At 27.0% G+C, this 17,311-nt stretch overlaps 1 long non-coding RNA gene across 1 annotated transcript; it reads left to right on the forward strand.

Moving 5' to 3' along the window:
• Positions 1-14,161: 14,161 nt before the first annotated feature.
• On the forward strand, positions 14,162-16,595 carry LOC139425149 (uncharacterized). The gene is made up of 3 exons (XR_011636403.2): positions 14,162-14,533; positions 14,896-14,913; positions 16,584-16,595. It is a non-coding gene; the product is annotated as an uncharacterized LOC139425149 (long non-coding RNA).
• The last annotated feature ends 716 nt before the right edge of the window (positions 16,596-17,311 follow it).

Consider the following 17,311-nt stretch of genomic DNA (forward strand, 5'->3'; position numbering starts at 1 on the left):
TTTCTTTTTTAGAACATTGTGTCACACGTATATTTATTGCAAAACGTTTTAAGTTACAAAGATTTTTTAAAGCTTTGTACAGCTTAGTTCACAACGAAATTACTTTGTAGCCAAAATTTGATATTGCCATCATTTTTAGTAGATTGACGAAATGCTTTCTTCTAGTATAAACGTGCATAAATTTTTTTTCTTAGAAAAGGTCTATATAATGTTATTATGTTTATAGACATATGCAGCTTTACTGATAATGTTTAAAAATTTTTTTTTTTTGAAATTTGTTATTGAATAAATTCTGACAGGGCCTTATTTTGGGCAGTTTCGGCTTAAATTACGTATTAAGAAAAAGGCATTGCTTGATATGTGCATTTGAAAAAAAAATAGCTCAAAATGTGCATTTAACCACATGTAAGATATAGCTTGAACCATGTGTTTGAAAAAGTGTACATAGCTCAAAATGCATAATCAAAAAAATAGGCAAAGCTTGAGCCACATGTTTGAAAAAAATGGACGTAGCTCAAAATACATAATGAAGAAAATATACCAAACTTGAACTTAGTGTTTGCAAAGATAAACATAACTTGAAATGCATATTGAAGAACATAAACGTAACCAGAACAATGCGTTTGAAAGAATAAACACAGCTCGATATATTTACTGAAGAAATCAGATATAGTTTGAAATGCGTGTTATTATTTTGAATGAACATAACTATTTTAAAAAATGGTTTTAATATTTTACTTTTTTTAAAAAAAATTACTTTTATGATTATTTTTTGAGTGTTTTAAGATATTTAACTGGAGAAAATAATTATTCGAAGGTTTAAAATACTAAATAATTTTCATGCTGCTTTGGTATGTGCCCCTTATGTGTTGAAGGTATAGGATTAGAGTTAAATCATGTGTCAAAAGGGACTAGAGGACTTAGAGTAAAAGGTTAAACGTGTGCATTCAGTCCATTTTAATGAATTCACATGTTGAGTCCATTTTTGCATACATGCAATTCAAGTTGTTATCGTTTTTCGAAACACGAACTCAGAGCTATGTCCAAAATAAAAAGTTAAACAATGATAACAATTTGGAAATTTCTCAACGTAATTACCTATTTAGTACCAAACAAGTTATAATTACCACTAAGTAGCAGTTTTAGCAGTAAATCATTAACAGTAGTTAATAGCAGTAAGGTTTTTTCAAGAAGTTTCAGTAATGTTTTAAGTTTTTAATACTTTTATTATTTTCATGGCCAATAGCATATTTATCTGAATGTCTGCATATTATTGATACCCGATGAAGTCTCCCTCATTTATCGACAGATGAGATTTAACATTAAATAAATTTAATATTATATTCCTAATATTTATGTTCCCGTCATATCAGATCAAATAGAATTTAGAAATTTAACTTCAAGTAGAAACTATTTTTTACTTATTAAAATTCTACGTAACTAAAAAGTCAAAATGTTATTTTTCCTGAAAAATTGAAAACTTAAAACTTATGAACTTTAACCAATGTATATTTTGATTGCAATATAGGGGCTAACACTAAATACTGGTTTTTTAGCCATTGAAATCATTTGTCACGAAAAAAGGAAAATATTAAATTTTTTTAAAGCTTACTGGCAATTTTTGATTTGAAATATCAGATTCAGATTGATTTGAAATATCAGATTCTCCTTTCAGATTTGAAATATCCAAACTCGAACTAGGCAATATCAAGTATTTGTATAAATGAAACAAAAAATTGTTCTCCGGTGCTATCATTATGGACTATACTCCCGATATTATCGTTTCCGTTTTTTACGCTTGTTGATAAGGATCGCAATATTCGAGACTAACCCAAAAATCGGTACAATTGAATAACATGGTAATTCACGATATATCGTAGTAATCCATTTTAAAATACAGTTAATATGATATTGAAAATATTGGTGCTTATGATATATTGAATAATCACCCTGTCCTAGTCTTGAATTAGTTATCTTTATTAAAATTTTTTTTAACAGAATATAATGAGTAAGAAACTTAAAAATTCATATCCATTTTCTAAAAATCTTTCTAGAACTGCAGGAAGTCTTAATTATTGGTGCAGAACTAATAGAATAAGGAAATCCTCGATGAATGGGAAACTTAATTTAAAGCCACATTTCCTTACGTTGAGTCAAAACTAGATATTCTCTTTGGAACTCTTCCGGAAGGCCAGTCATTCCATCGCTGAATGAAATTCACAGTTTACTTCACTAGCGTCGAGACGAATTTTAAAGATGGTTATTGATCTCAGCTACTAGAAGCCATTTAAATGCAAGAATTGAATGCATTATTTCAATTGGTATGCTCTTTTGTTAGAAAAGAATGCCTTGAGTTTGCCAACTATTGGCAAATTTCTTCCTATAAACTGTTGTGGCTTCATTTTTAATTTTTGGAAGTGCTTTTTGGGAAATGAAAGCTTCAGTTGGTTTTTGAGTTTCAGTGAATTATAAAAAAAGTATTAGAAATATTTTTTAGAAAACTGATTTTGGATAATAAAAATAGTGAGAAAAAAGGAGAGAAAAAAATGTTGAATTGTAATTCAAATAAAAATAAAGTATTAATAAAATTAAAATACTATTAAAAATACGAATAAAAAGCACTGAGATAAATAATAATGCTAACAAAAATATTTTTATGATTATAATAATATTATCAAAAATACTTATATAAATAATAATATTAATATAAATAAAAATACTAATAAAAATACGAATAAAAATATTTGAATAAATAATAATAATAAAAATGCTAATTTCAAGAATATTCTGATACATTATCAAATTTCTTGCCATGACCTGTTATGACTTTTTTTCAATTTTCTGGAAGTGAATTTAAGAATAATTATTCTCGGCATGTACTACGGATCATGAATTATTAATACTAACATAATGAAGTTATTGTTGTTTTCGTGTGCAAATATAAATAATAATGCAAATAAGAATAAGAATAATGTAAAGAATAACCAAGCTAATTTTTATTTTTAATTACAATACTCACGCGGGAAAAAAGTCTGATGTAATTACTGTCCGGTATGGTAATGACATTTCCGGATGAAAAAACATAATTCTAGTAATTTTTCCGGTTATATAGTATGAATTAAAAAATACTAATATAAATAATAATAAAGATGAATAATAACACCAATAATTTTTTTATAAATAATTGTATAAATAAACAATAATATTAATAAAAAAAATTTAAACAAATAATAATATTAGTATAAATAAAAATGCTTATAAAAATACTAAAATAAATAATAATAATAAAAATGCTAAATTCAAAAATTTTCTTATATTTTATCACGTTTCTTCTATTGAACTGTTAGGGCTATATTTCTAATTTTTGGAAGTGTATTTAAGTGAAATTAAACGTCAATGAATTTGAGAAAGACTACTTTAAGTAATTGCTGTTGACATAATATAGGTTATACACACGGGTAAAAATTCTGATGTAATTACTGTACTGTGATAACATTTCTGGTTGAGAAAACATAAGTTTGGATGATGAAACTAAAATATACAGTATTTAAAACCATTCACATGGTAATTTTTCCGCTTATATAGCGATGGTTTACCGGAAATTCCAGTTTTCAAAGTATAGCTGTTATAACCACATATGTAGTAAAAAATATAAAACTCAAAAGTAAATTTTATTGAAGAAATGGTTTATATGCCATGCTCTAAGTTACCATAGCAAAATTATTCAAATGTGACCACGTTTTTTGAATTTCATCACATATTAAAAAACAATATTTTCTTATTAACTTTACCAAAATGATTACCAAAGCTTGGCAGGAAAATTACCGAGCTTTTTGGTGCTTACATAGAGATAGAAACCAATAAATTTTACTAAATTTTGGTCGTTTTTTCTCATGCACATTGTTATATATTTCGGTGAGAGTAGAACAACAATATTTTTTATATTTTATTTTATAACCGTCGTTGAACAGTCAACCAAAATTTTTAGGTTTACGACTACCAATGTTCAACTCCGTAACCTTGCAATTTTGAACCCAATCCAGAAGACAAGGGAACTCCTGGATCAAGTATTGGGAAAAATTTGCCTCCGTGGAGGACTTTTTTGATGGAACTAACCCGCATTTGCATTACATGGAGAGGAAGACCACAAGAACCTCACACGGTTAGCCTGACGGCAAGGGGACTCTAACTTATGATCCGTCGACAACTGAGGATATTTCACGTCAGCACTGTGGTCGGTGCAAGCCGGATTCGGAATTCGCATCGACCAGCCATCACCGGGATCGAACTTCGGTTCACCTCATTGAAATACAAACGCTCGAACCCCTGAGCCACCACGGCTCAGAACAACAATATTGTTTGAATTGAGTATGGTGCCTAATTAATCCAAATAATTGAACTTCTTATACTTGATTACATAATTACACATTACTTTATACCATACAAAAGTATTTTTAATTTCAATTAATTTAATTTCATAATAGTGCTAGTTAAATTTCAATGCATCCCTGTTTTTATATTACCTGATTAAAAAGTTCATTCACTTCAAATATATATAAAGAAATAACAGTCGACATGTTCCAAGGTGCCCATTTACAGGACCATAACTTCCTGTTTTTATATTATTTTTTGTAACAAAATTATGTGAAATACGGTCCTCAAGTTTATTACTCATAAAGTTGTTGCTAGTAAAATTGCTTCCATTCACTTCTGTTTTAAAAATTGTTCGCAAAAAAGGGTAAAGACATATTTTTAGAATATTGTTCAAAAAACCGAAACTTTAGAGCGAAGCTTTTATCTTTTCATCATATTATGCGTAATTAAGAAGAGTGATTCTTAAAAATATTCAAAAGAAATTTCTGATTTAAAATTAATATAATAAATTTAATTCTGCAATTAATATAATATTACGTAATTAAATTATACATAAAAATTACAAAACTCATACTTTTTAATATTAATGCAATGGGTATCTAAAAACCTACTTTATTATACATTTTTTATGTTAAAGCAAATGATAACTAAAATGACAGCTAAATTATTATATATTTTCATATCAATGTAATTGGTAATCACAATAAAGCCTAAGCCATTGAAAGGACTTTATCCCACATTTTTAATGTCAATTGAAACCAACATTAAATTTAATTCTACATTATATAATTATTATAATAAATTTAATTCAGCAATTAATATAATATTACGTAATTAAATTATACATAAAAATTACAAAACTCATGCGTTTTAATATTAATGCAATGGGTATCTAAAAACCTACTTTATTATACATTTTTATGCTAAAGCAAATGATAACTAAAATGACAGCCAAATTATTATATATTTTTATATCAATGCAATTGGTAATCATAATAACGCCTAAGCTATTGAAAGGACTTTATCACACATTTTTAATGTCAATTGAAACGAACATCAACTCGAGTATATAATTCGATTAATTTCCTTGGGGGATTTGAATTATTTACACCAAGTCCCTAAAAATAAATACTACGCCACCACACTAAGACGTTGTTTGCTTTGTTCTAGTATTCTTGTGATTCAATTATCAAGGGAATAAACAATGCAGGCAACTAACACATTTCCTACGTTTTTTGAGATTCGTAACACGTTTATTTGTTCAAGAGCGAGCATAAAATGGGAAATCAATTTCTTTCATTTTTACCACAGCGATTATAGAAAGCTCAAATTGTCGTTTTTATAGTTCTCTAAGTTTATGAGTTTCGGTGACGCGAAAAATGCTGTACGCCACTCTGGCTTTATATTTCCGAATGAAGGAAGTTATTGCGTGTACAAAAAAGACCGATAGAACAATTTTTTTTTCTTATTTGATAAGAATGTTATATGATCGTGTTGTGGTTTCGAAACTCCTGTTTATAAGTCTTTTGTTTCATAACCATAGTTTATAGTTTTGTTTTGTGTTCGTAAAATAGGAGTTGTAAGAATTTAAATGTAAAACATTGATGGAATTTTAGTTTATGCATTCAATAGGTTTACATCAGTGATTTTTGGGAATAACTTTAATTTGCTTACTGTTAGTTTTTATTTTTTCTCACTTCTGAAGCAATAAAATTTTCATTTAATTTTTTAAAAAAAATTAGAATAAATAAATGAGCTTTAAATTCTTTAATAAGTCATAATTTTTATCAATAACTAGCACTGGTTATCATAATTACTTTTGATATCAGATATAACAATTAATAAAGTTACTTTTTTTCTAGTACTTACTACTGATAGTTAAGATTATTTGTATGGTAAAAAATACCTGTTCAGTTTAAAATCCTTTTTTCGCGAAGAATATTGTGGAACAAGAAACCTGATGTACCTAAATTTTTCAGTAATAATTACTGGAATCACTCCAATTGAATAAATATTACTGCAAAAACTACACTGCTATATTTTACCGTAAAATATGATTTTGCACCCACTTTATAACGTAATTTAATCCCTAACTGTTTTCAGTGTATTTAGAAGTTATTTTTTCATTTCAGATATATTAAAATTTTCGGCCATATTATTATATTTCATTGTATTATGAATTTGATCTTGATTATTTGAAAGAAACTAAGAAAAATTTCGTTGTGAATTACAAGAAATGTACGTAAAAGCTAGAGTATTCAACTTATGGTTATATTTATGAAATGTTCACATTTGTGTAATTATATGTATGTTTATAAAATATTATGTAAATAAAATGGTCATGTTCTGTTTTTATGGAAGCTTGTAAAGCTTTGTTTAAAATGTGTTTCTGCAGAAACAATAAAATCAGTTTGAGTGGTACATTGATAGTAATGGAAATATTGAATTATTTTGAAAATTAATAATTGATGGTCAAAAAATAGTTTCATAGCAAAAACTGGTTAAGGTTAACGAAAAATATTCTCAATAAATTTATGTTTGATCTGGTCACTTTTTTGTGTAAAATATGTCAAAGCATCAAATAATCAAAAACATATAATATTTTCTCTCATAAGAGATATTTGCTATGGTAGTCCCGCATGTAATTTAGACAAATTAACGTACCAATTATTACATATTGTTTATTTAGGTGTATAAGTCAACTTTTCAAACCCATTGAATTTGTCAAAAATCTGGTGGTCGACTAATATACCGGTAATAAAGGTGGACATTCTTTGATCCTGAAATAACGCTGCATTATGAACACAGAGATATGTGTAACTGTTAATTAATTTACCCGTTTAAAAAATAATTGAATGATGAATAACAGAATGATGATGAATAACAAAATGATGAATTTTCTTTATTAAGTTTAATTGTCAATTAACTTTTTCCTTTCTCTAAATTTCTTTAACATGCATTAAGTAGCAACGAAGTAGTTTATATTGCACTGTAAGAAAATCCCGTAAAATTTACCGTTTTAAACCGGCGACTGGGTTGGTTGTGCAAAACCGTAAAGTTTACGAAAAAATTTGTCGCTTCTACGGCTTTTTACTATACAGGGAACAAGTTTTTTCCATAAAAATTACGAAAAAAATTCCGAAACCAGGTCAGTTTTTTACAGTAGCAAAACAAGTAACAAAAAATAAGTCTGTGGTAACAACTGACTTTCACTTTGAGAGTTACAAAAAGAATCTGTACTCTCATCAGTGAATGATTCACATGTGAATGATTCTCTAGTGAATAATTCATATAGGAAGAATTTGCATCGATCAATCACCGTTGGAATTGGTCACTTTATTTGGAGGTGCACGATCTGCCCGAATGTTTTATTATAAAGAAATAGTGATAGTGAGAATTTCACTTCAATATTGTTGAATCTCAATTTTATTTGTACAATGTTAAAAACCATAAAGTGATTGATAATAAATAAAAGCAAGTATAGGAAATTATCTTAAAATGATTAGAGAAGAAGTTTTTATATTACCGGAACGCAAAACTGAATGGCAAAAACTAGAATTTCAACTGACGGTTTTAAGCAGTTAGTGATTAGGGAAAAGATTGAAAAAATAATTTCGGTTTAAAGCCAAACTGCTTTAAATGGTGTTAAAGCCAAAACTGCTTTAAGCCGTTAAATATATGAAGACATTTTGAAAAAGCAATGGGTATTTTTTGCAGTGTGTTTGGCTTAAACCTTTTAAATAGATGAATACTTGTAACATCCATTTTAGTGGATCATTGTCATGGATGGATAGAAAGAAATAGATAAAATAAGACATTTAATTCTTTAGATCACATCAGTTGATAAATTTGTGAAGGAAATTGCTGTAAATAACTTACACGTGCCAGATTTTTTGTCAGTGCTGAAAAAAAGTAGGGGAGGGTGGCCTGAAGCGGGTAGGTTAACAATAAACTCTCAAAAGTTGTAGTTTTTGGACTTTTATCGCAGCGTTTTTGATTTTATTTCTTAAGAGAGATCTTGAACTTTAAAATAAGAAATGATTATTGCGTTATTTTAAATTTTATGATTATTTATTATCAAAAATAAAAAAAAAAACTCTGAAGAAACCCGCTTTGCTCTACAAGGGGCCTAAAGCGGGTAAGCCGTTCGGGTAAAGTGGGTAAGCACCATAGATTTTACAAATACAAACGCATACTAATTTTCTTAAACATTAATAATGAGACCTTAATCACACGTATAATAAACGTTAAAAATAACATTTAAATAACAATTTTAGACTTATTTTATCAGTCTCAAATTATGGTTTGTTATTCTTGGCATAGTTCGCAAAAATAAGACCCTCTTCCTGAATAAGTTGTGCAGGCTTCATGAGCCCAGTTTTTGCAATCTCCACATTAAATCCAATCTTCTAGCGTAACTAAGCAGCATTGTTACTAAGACGTTTCTTCTTCTCTTCCTTTTCTATTTGCATATTTTTAAATGGTGAACTTGTTAAGACTTCAGTTCTTTGAGTTTTTTGTTTACAACTAGTTTTGTTAGGAGTAGGGTTTGGTAGCGGTCTAATATCCAAAGGCTTCACATGAGGTGTCAATGGCTCTTCTACTGGTTGAAATGAATTGTCACTAGTTGTCGTAGAACATGAAGGATCATCTTCAAGTTTCTCCGTTTGTGCATCGTAGCGAAATCCTTGAAGCTTGAGAATAATTGTGATCCACGTTTTCAAATACAGATGTAGAAGTAGAGCAATCAGAATTATTAGAAAGACGCAAAGAATTGGAAAGATGTATCTACCCGTTTTGCCCCACCCACCATGCCCAAAAGCACATTTTTTACTAAAAAAATTAAAACCTTTAATAAAAAATAAAAATAAAACAACAACATCGTAGTTTATAGGTGAATAGGTTAGAATAATATAATAATATTGACAAGAAAAAAAAATATGCCGGCTTTCGACTAGCCACAAGTTACATACCTTGAGATTTTTTAATAAACTTATTATTTTTTTTATTCTGTGCTTGGTTACGCAATGTAGCTTTACTTCTGCTCCGTTGGGACTGATTGAAACTCGTGATTATTCGGGTAATCACGGCATACTCAGATATCGGCGCTTGCATGCCATGCGGCGGGATACGAATGCTTACCCGCTTTAGGCTACCCTCCCCTACGAGGTTTTCTGTTTCTCTCCAACTACTTTCTTCCGTAGTTTAGTTTGGGATCTTAACACTTTTTAACAGCTTATTAATTAGCTTTTTGTCACCGGTGCTTACCTTCTGATTGCCTATTAATAAGCTAATGGACGAATGCTAAATTTTATTTATTTATAATGAAATTAAAATAAATTGTTTTGTCAAATCTACAATGTTAGGATCCGTAACAAAAAGGGGACAATTTCATATGAGAAAACGAAAAGCGATTGTCTAAACCGAAACAGGGCCAGTGCCTGATTGGTCAAACGCGCACATGCTGTTGAAGTGATACCAGTCAGTAAAACAAATTATTAAGATCATTTAAGGCATTATACCATAAGGAATTTTTAAAAAAAGCATCCATTCCATAATATAAGTTCAATCCAAACCTTAAACCATATTGCCAAACCTTTTCTGTTCATGTTCAAACATACAGTTAGTGTTTCTATACTCTCTATAATGAAACTCTTGACACAATTTTTCACACTATGAACACTACTTATATGGTCACTTATATTAAATATTTAGCAGTTTTCAGTTATAAAAAGTTTAAGTGAAATTATTGCATATTTATATTTGTTTTGACATGCTTTTCTCTTTCATTATTGTTAACGTAACTATTTAGTTAAAGGAGTAATGAGACTGAAAAACATCAAAAGTAAAAGAGGTAATAATAAAAATTAATTACCACCATTAATCTTAAATCAATTACTATCTAATTTATTGATTTTCCTCTATACACTTAGTCGATTGTTTTTATTTTTAATTTAGTTTTAACTTTTCTTTTAAAATAGTGGAATGCTACTCATTAAGTAGAAGAATGTTATTTACCTAAGTTCTTAAAGATTGTTGAGTTATGCTTTCGATTGTCCATGATTTTCAGTTTTATTTAATAAATAAAAAAAATTCTGCTTGTTAAAAGTTTAAAATAGCAGTAACTTCATTTATAGCTGTCAAATGTGGTAATAATTAAAAATATCACCCATATATGAAAAAATAAATAAAAAGTTTTACAAGAATTTTATTTTATCGTTGCGTTAATGTACGATAATCAAGTAGCCATATTACATCATTTTATTTTGTTTTCCTAGCTCTAAGCAAGTGTTGATATTGACGGGATGTCTTTAAATGTAAATCATTTATGGAATTTGTATATCTCATTACTGCTAAAAGTACTCAAGTAAATAGTATTAGCAGAAAAATTATGTTAAATTGCCTGTAATTGCCTTCTTAGAAGCAATTTTTCAGCATCTATAACCAAAGTATTTTAATCTAATTGATTAACTCACAACTTTCGCTTAATTGGTTATATATAACATACACACAATTAACATACTTACAAAATGCAATTTTAGTAGAAAATATTACAAATGTTAAGAATAAACATCATTATCAGTTTTAATTAACATTTTGCATACAAGTAACATACACCGTAAGCATAATAATTTCTCAATAATTCATTCTTATAATATGTTAACTGTAGCTGTGACGGTAATGTGGTGAAATAACTAATTTATCATGGTAAATGACCGAGTTCTTTCTCTGGAGGTGGTTTGAAGTATACCCAGCGATCAATACCAGCTTATCCTGGTAGAGGAGGATTTTTGAGCAAGTTGCTGATCACTATCATCTAGCCTCGGTCAGGTTGTTGGTCTCATCATTGGGAATCTTTAATTTTATAATTCTCTTTGCCATTAATGAACTGTTTTGGGGGTACTTTATTTTCTATATTATTTATAGACTGAATGAAAGAGATTTTTTTAATTATTTTGTAAAAAAAAAAAAGAATACAATCTTCAATTGAAATTCGCTTGTAGTAAAATACATGCTAATCAATTACTATATTCGTAATGCACTAAGCATTTTTATTATACGACAATAATTTTGCTCATCATAAAAGTGATTAAAATAGCAAAATATATAAGCTTTTAATACAAGATTTATTTCCAACATTATTTTCCTTAAAGTACCAATTACCAATTATGCGATCGCAAAATGTCGCAGCAAATCAAAATACATTGCATAGATAAAATTTCAGAAGTTTTAAAACTTAACCTATTTCCTTGAAAAGTTGGCAAACTATTTTTCTCTTAAAGCTGCAAAAGAGGGCGTTCTGATAAACCGACACTTTGGCAAAACTTCTATTTTGCAGATAAGGGGATTAAGGATGCTTCGGAGGGTAATAATTAATAAAGCAAACAGCTTGAAGTTGTTATTTACGAGTAACATAATCATATTAGCTACGATCATTAAATTTAGCCAATCAGGATGGCGTTGGAATCACGACATTTGTTGGAGAAACAATTATGGAATTTATTTGGTGTTTTGATAGGAAAATATTTAATAATAGTTAATTGTGTATTATGGGAAGTCTTTCTTCTATTTTTTTTAATACAATATTGATTTTATTCTATAATTAGCTAGGATTTCGACATACTTATCTCGATAAATTAAATTTTGGCCTTTCCAATTTTTTAAATATTTTAACAGATGCTCATAATAATTTAAGTTATAATAAAACAATTAAAACATTTATTTTACTTCATTTTATTTTAATCTAACAAGGCAGTATTAAACGAATAAGCCCAAGAAACTTAAGTGGTAAGATGTTATTTGATTAAAAACTTCATTCGCGCCACTTTTTTTCTTATCACTTGCATCTGGAAAGTCTGGAGAATGGGTGCCTGTGTTTGAGCGATTGAAGCATGTCAACTATTATTTCTATTTTGCATGTTTTGAAGTTAATGAAGTTTTAAATCAAGTAATTAGGTTGAATTAATTAAAAGAGAGTAAAAACAATCAAACTTATGCAAGTTTACTTAATTATTTTACTTATTTGTACTTGCATATCTTTTTCTTGAACATATAATTCTGAGATGTTCAGACCAAAATATTAAATTATAATGCTAGTTCAATCATATTTTAAACAGTACCAGTTATAATTAACTTCTAGTCAATAAATTTTTAAGATTAGTAAGTAATGAAACATTATGTAATATCTAAATCCAAAAATGTCGCATCAATTAAGAGAAAAAAATAATGAATATTTTTTAATAACTTGTATTTGTGCAATTTTTTTTAATAAAATTATAAAAATTGGTATGAGTTTTGGTATTAGAACATAAATAAGAAAGCGTACATATTTTCACTAAATTTTTCTGTTAGTATTTACGTATCTTGCCTCAGAGAGCGATTAAGCTGCACAAAAGAGCCCATATACTTTCAAAGTAAATTTCTCAAGAAGATTAATGATTATACCAAAGAATAAAATTTTCTTCTAAGTGAAAAATAATAAAGCTTTTTGATAATATAACTTTTAGAAAATTTTTCTACACATGCATAAACACAAAATTTTTTTTATTTAATAAAATATTGTATTATTATAAATTTTACAATTTTTTTTTATTATGAAACATAAAAACCTTACATTTCAAATTTTGGTTTATTTTAAAAGTTCTTTTTTTATCTAAGAAAGTATTTTCCTACCCTCTCAATACAATAATGTTGTCGTTCTGACTTTTTCTTGTTTAAATGTATTTCAGTGCATTGTAATGATAAAAATCTATTAAATAAGAACAGAAAACAAGAAGAGAATGTTTATTTATACCAATCTGTCAAATTATAGGTTTATAAACTTTCTTGTAAATTGCAAAATGACTCGGCCATTCAAGGTTTTGAAAATTTAATGATTCACCAAATAGTAGTTTTTAAATTAATTATTTTACTTATTCACAATCTTTTATTAAATGAATGCTACTTTAATAATGACAGGCTACTACAAATTAAAAGCTAATTGATATTAAATAAAGATTATTAACGCACAGAAGAGCCGATATCGCTCCTAACTACGTTTTTAATTATGTTAGACTAACATATGCTTCTAAACTTATAAACAATAATAAGTTTTTTCTAATTTTCTAATTATTTATAAAACTAACTTGTGTTTCTAAGCCTATCAACAATTATGCTACATTTTCTTTCAAAATTAGGAACTCGTAAAAGGCATATTGATTATTTTCTTATGTAATGCACTAAGAAAATGAAGTATGGTAAAAGCAAGAAAACAATTTATTGTGTTTTTGGTTCGTTGGGAACTTTCAAAAACTCCGTCATTTTAAGCTAAACTCTTTGGTAATGATTTAAGAATAAAATATGGTTTAAAATTATGTGATTAAATTTGGTAAAATTTGGTACTTTTATCACGAAACCTTAAAGCATGGTAAAAAAAATCACCATTTATTTCGGTAAATTTGCTTTTCAGTTTTGTAATTTTTACTAAATGTGTGGTAATACGAATTACAATTTATAAAACCATAATTTCCGGAAAACCGTTACAATATGAATGGAAACATTACAAAATGAATGGTTTAAATACAGTATACTTTGGCTTAATTAACCAGAATTAAGTTTGCTTTCCTTACCAGAAATGCAATCACCACACAATACGGTAATTTAACCAGAATTTTTTTCTGCACAACTCTTTTCTATACAAATTGGATTTTTAACCATTAAATATACAAAAAAAAATTAAATAAAGAAAAGAGAGCCATAATGTGCTTTGCTGTAATCATTGCACGGATATTGCAAATTGGAGATAATTTGAGGAACTTTCTTGTTATTTTTTCCTCAGAGCTGAATATGCTCGCTTTATATTTCGTATCAATCTGAAATGCGAATGATCAAAGCCACCGTATATGATAAATCGTCGTAAATGACCTAAGTATGTTCTCGTATCATCCGAAAGCCAATAAAATTGAGGATTGATATTAAAAATGAAATCATTCTAAAAAATAAAAGTTGCACCAGTGCGTTGGAAGCATTTATGTCTATTAATACACCTGGATTTCCCATAAAACGGTGCGGAGATAGAATCTTATTGCTGCTGTATATGGAACTTAAAAATTGAAAAGATTAAAATACAACTAAAATATGACGAAATTAATCGTTTTGTTTATCATTGGTCAATTATTCGGTGAGTAGATTTCAGAACTTATAAATTATTCATGTTTTCATATTAGAATTTATAAATGATTTGTTTACAAATCTACGTGTAGAATTCAAATAAAACAGTTTGTTTAAAAAAATTATTGCAAAAATATAAAATGTTATAACCAGGCAAAGTTCCATTTTTTGCATTATAAATGTATTAGTGTTATTAGAAATTTTTGTGTCCTTGACTTATTTTTATTGAATAACATTAATAAAATTATCAGATTGATTTAAAAATGATGCAATTTTGCCTAAAATTCTGCGCCTTTAAATTCTTTTAGCATCAAGTGTTAGAATTAATAAACAGTAATATTGTATTTTTTAAATAAATATTTTCTTTTGCAGTTTTCATAAAAGCTAGACGTAAGATATGTTTTTTCAAGACATTATTTATTAAGATGTATTTTTGTAAATGTTTGTTCTTATTTATGCGTCAAACTAACATTTTTGCACTGCTTTTATAAAAGCTATATTTAATATTCATTTTTCTTTAAGATTTTTTCCTTTGGAAAGTTAATTTGTATTTAATAAAAATCAATTAAAATTAAATTATTATATATATTTAAAAAAATATTTAATTATAACCTGTTTTAAATATATTGATTGACATTTTTTAAATAAGGATATTTTATAAAATTAAAAATAATGTTCACACTTTTCGAATTTGAGCAGATTTCTTTTGTTTGTATAATTTATTAACTTCTTGATTATATGCCTTTACTTTCTCGCACTTGTAATAACTTTTCTTTTTTCATGCTTAAATTACAAAAATTATAATAATATTTTAATTTTAAGATCAAGAAAAGCTGAATTTAAAGGCTTTTTACTCGTAAAATACGATAAACAATACATGTACATGAAATTAAGATCAAATATGAAAAATGATTTCAATTATTTTTTTAGTCTAATAATGGTAGAAAAAAGTCTTCAGGATAACGTTTTCAATTATTTCCTTGATTACTTGCTTATATATTTCCTTATATAATTACCGCCAAACTTCTATTCACTGATTGTCCGAGGAATTCATCATGCTTGAAAATTTTATAAGTTAAATCGAAGTTATACGTTATACCGGGGATGATAATAATAATAAATTTCGTAATTTATTTGTGGAGGGGTTTTAATTTGTAGCAGACAGAAATATCCATGACCGAATTGTGCAATTTTTATGCAGCAGCAAAAAATCAATGAATTTAGCTGCTGCATAAAAATAACGAAATAATTAATTTCACTTGTGTATCTGAAAAATTTGATTGAAATTTCGATTGTATTCTTAGAAAGTTGGTGCCAAAATTGTTTTATAGAATATATAGAGCATCAAAAAAGTTAGCTGTGCAGTTTTTCGCCGTATGTTATCTCAGATTTCTGTTATTAATATTTACAGAGGTATATATTTTCTTAAGTACATTTGTGCAGTGTGAAAATATTATGATTTTAAACTGCAAAGTGGGTGACGGACTGGTCATTCTTAAATAAACTAAAAATATTTTCCCCTTTTCTATTTTTATAAGCTTATCTGAGATTTTAAAAATGTTAATAATTTTTTTTTGTTTAAAAAAATAGTATATTTTGGTTAGCCAGGCGAAAAGATATTTATTTTTTATTTTTAATTTTATTTAATCTTTATGCATTTAAAGAAATAAAAATATAAATGTTGGCGAAGGTCAAAATTTTTTGACGATTTTTTGGAAATTACAAATAAAAATAACATAAAAACAAAATAAAATAAATATTATAATGATAAAAAAAAATTATAAGGATAAAATAACTGGGTGATGGCTCTCCAATCTTGCTAATACGGGGTTTTTGTTTGATGAGATATTTATCTTCCTTTTAATTGGGAAAAAAGAAAAAAAAATCGTTAATTTAGAAATTGTGGTCAATAGAAATTTGTTAAATAGGAGTCTCAATGCATATTTTCTAATTTTTTGAATAACGGGTTGTTTAATAAATAAATATTTATGACAATCAGATATATTTTTGCTATTAATAATTTGTAAACATTCGACTTATTTTATCTCTGATTCGTACAGCTGCACCTGAAGGTAAGCATTAATTATTAATCGAGATTATTATTACCTTTAAAAATAATTGTCTCTCCGGATAAGTCTCTCATAATTGGTACATATTATTCGAAAAACCAAAAAAATTATATTTTTTAATCATATATTTTGTGTTTTTTGTTTACGTTATTTAAAAATCTTTAAGATTAATGCAAACCCATGTTTTTACTTTTGAAGAGTTTATGATAACTTTTCAAAATTTGAAATAGCATTTTAATTTTTTTTAAATTTCGAAAATAAAATAAAAAGTTCATTAAAACATTAGCTAAAAATTGTAGAATAATGATCTATTAAGGATTGCATTTTCAAATTCATTCGCCAGTTATGCATGCCAGTTACGTTCGTCAGTTATGTAGTTATGTCAGTTTCCTTTTGTAGATATTATAATATATACAAAAGGAAAATAGATATACAAAATAAAATAAAATATATTTTAAATTTAAGCTAGAAAATAATATATACAAAAGAAAATTCATCGTGTTCAGTCTCAGGTGAAAATACATTTCAAAACCTATCGATTAAAATTAATACACTAAGTGTAATTTTAAATCATTGCTTATAATAAGATATAAATTGGTAATATGATAAAAAGAAATAGTAATGTAAACCTTGAATAATAAGATAAAACTAGATAATAATATAGAAAATATATAATAAAATGAAAATAATAAGATATAAATAGGAAAACTGTAAATACA

This window comes from Parasteatoda tepidariorum, chromosome 3 (genome assembly GCF_982258835.1).
Source record: "Parasteatoda tepidariorum strain Cologne lab strain chromosome 3, Ptep-v5.0, whole genome shotgun sequence".
In the NCBI taxonomy this organism is placed as follows: domain Eukaryota; kingdom Metazoa; phylum Arthropoda; class Arachnida; order Araneae; family Theridiidae; genus Parasteatoda; species Parasteatoda tepidariorum.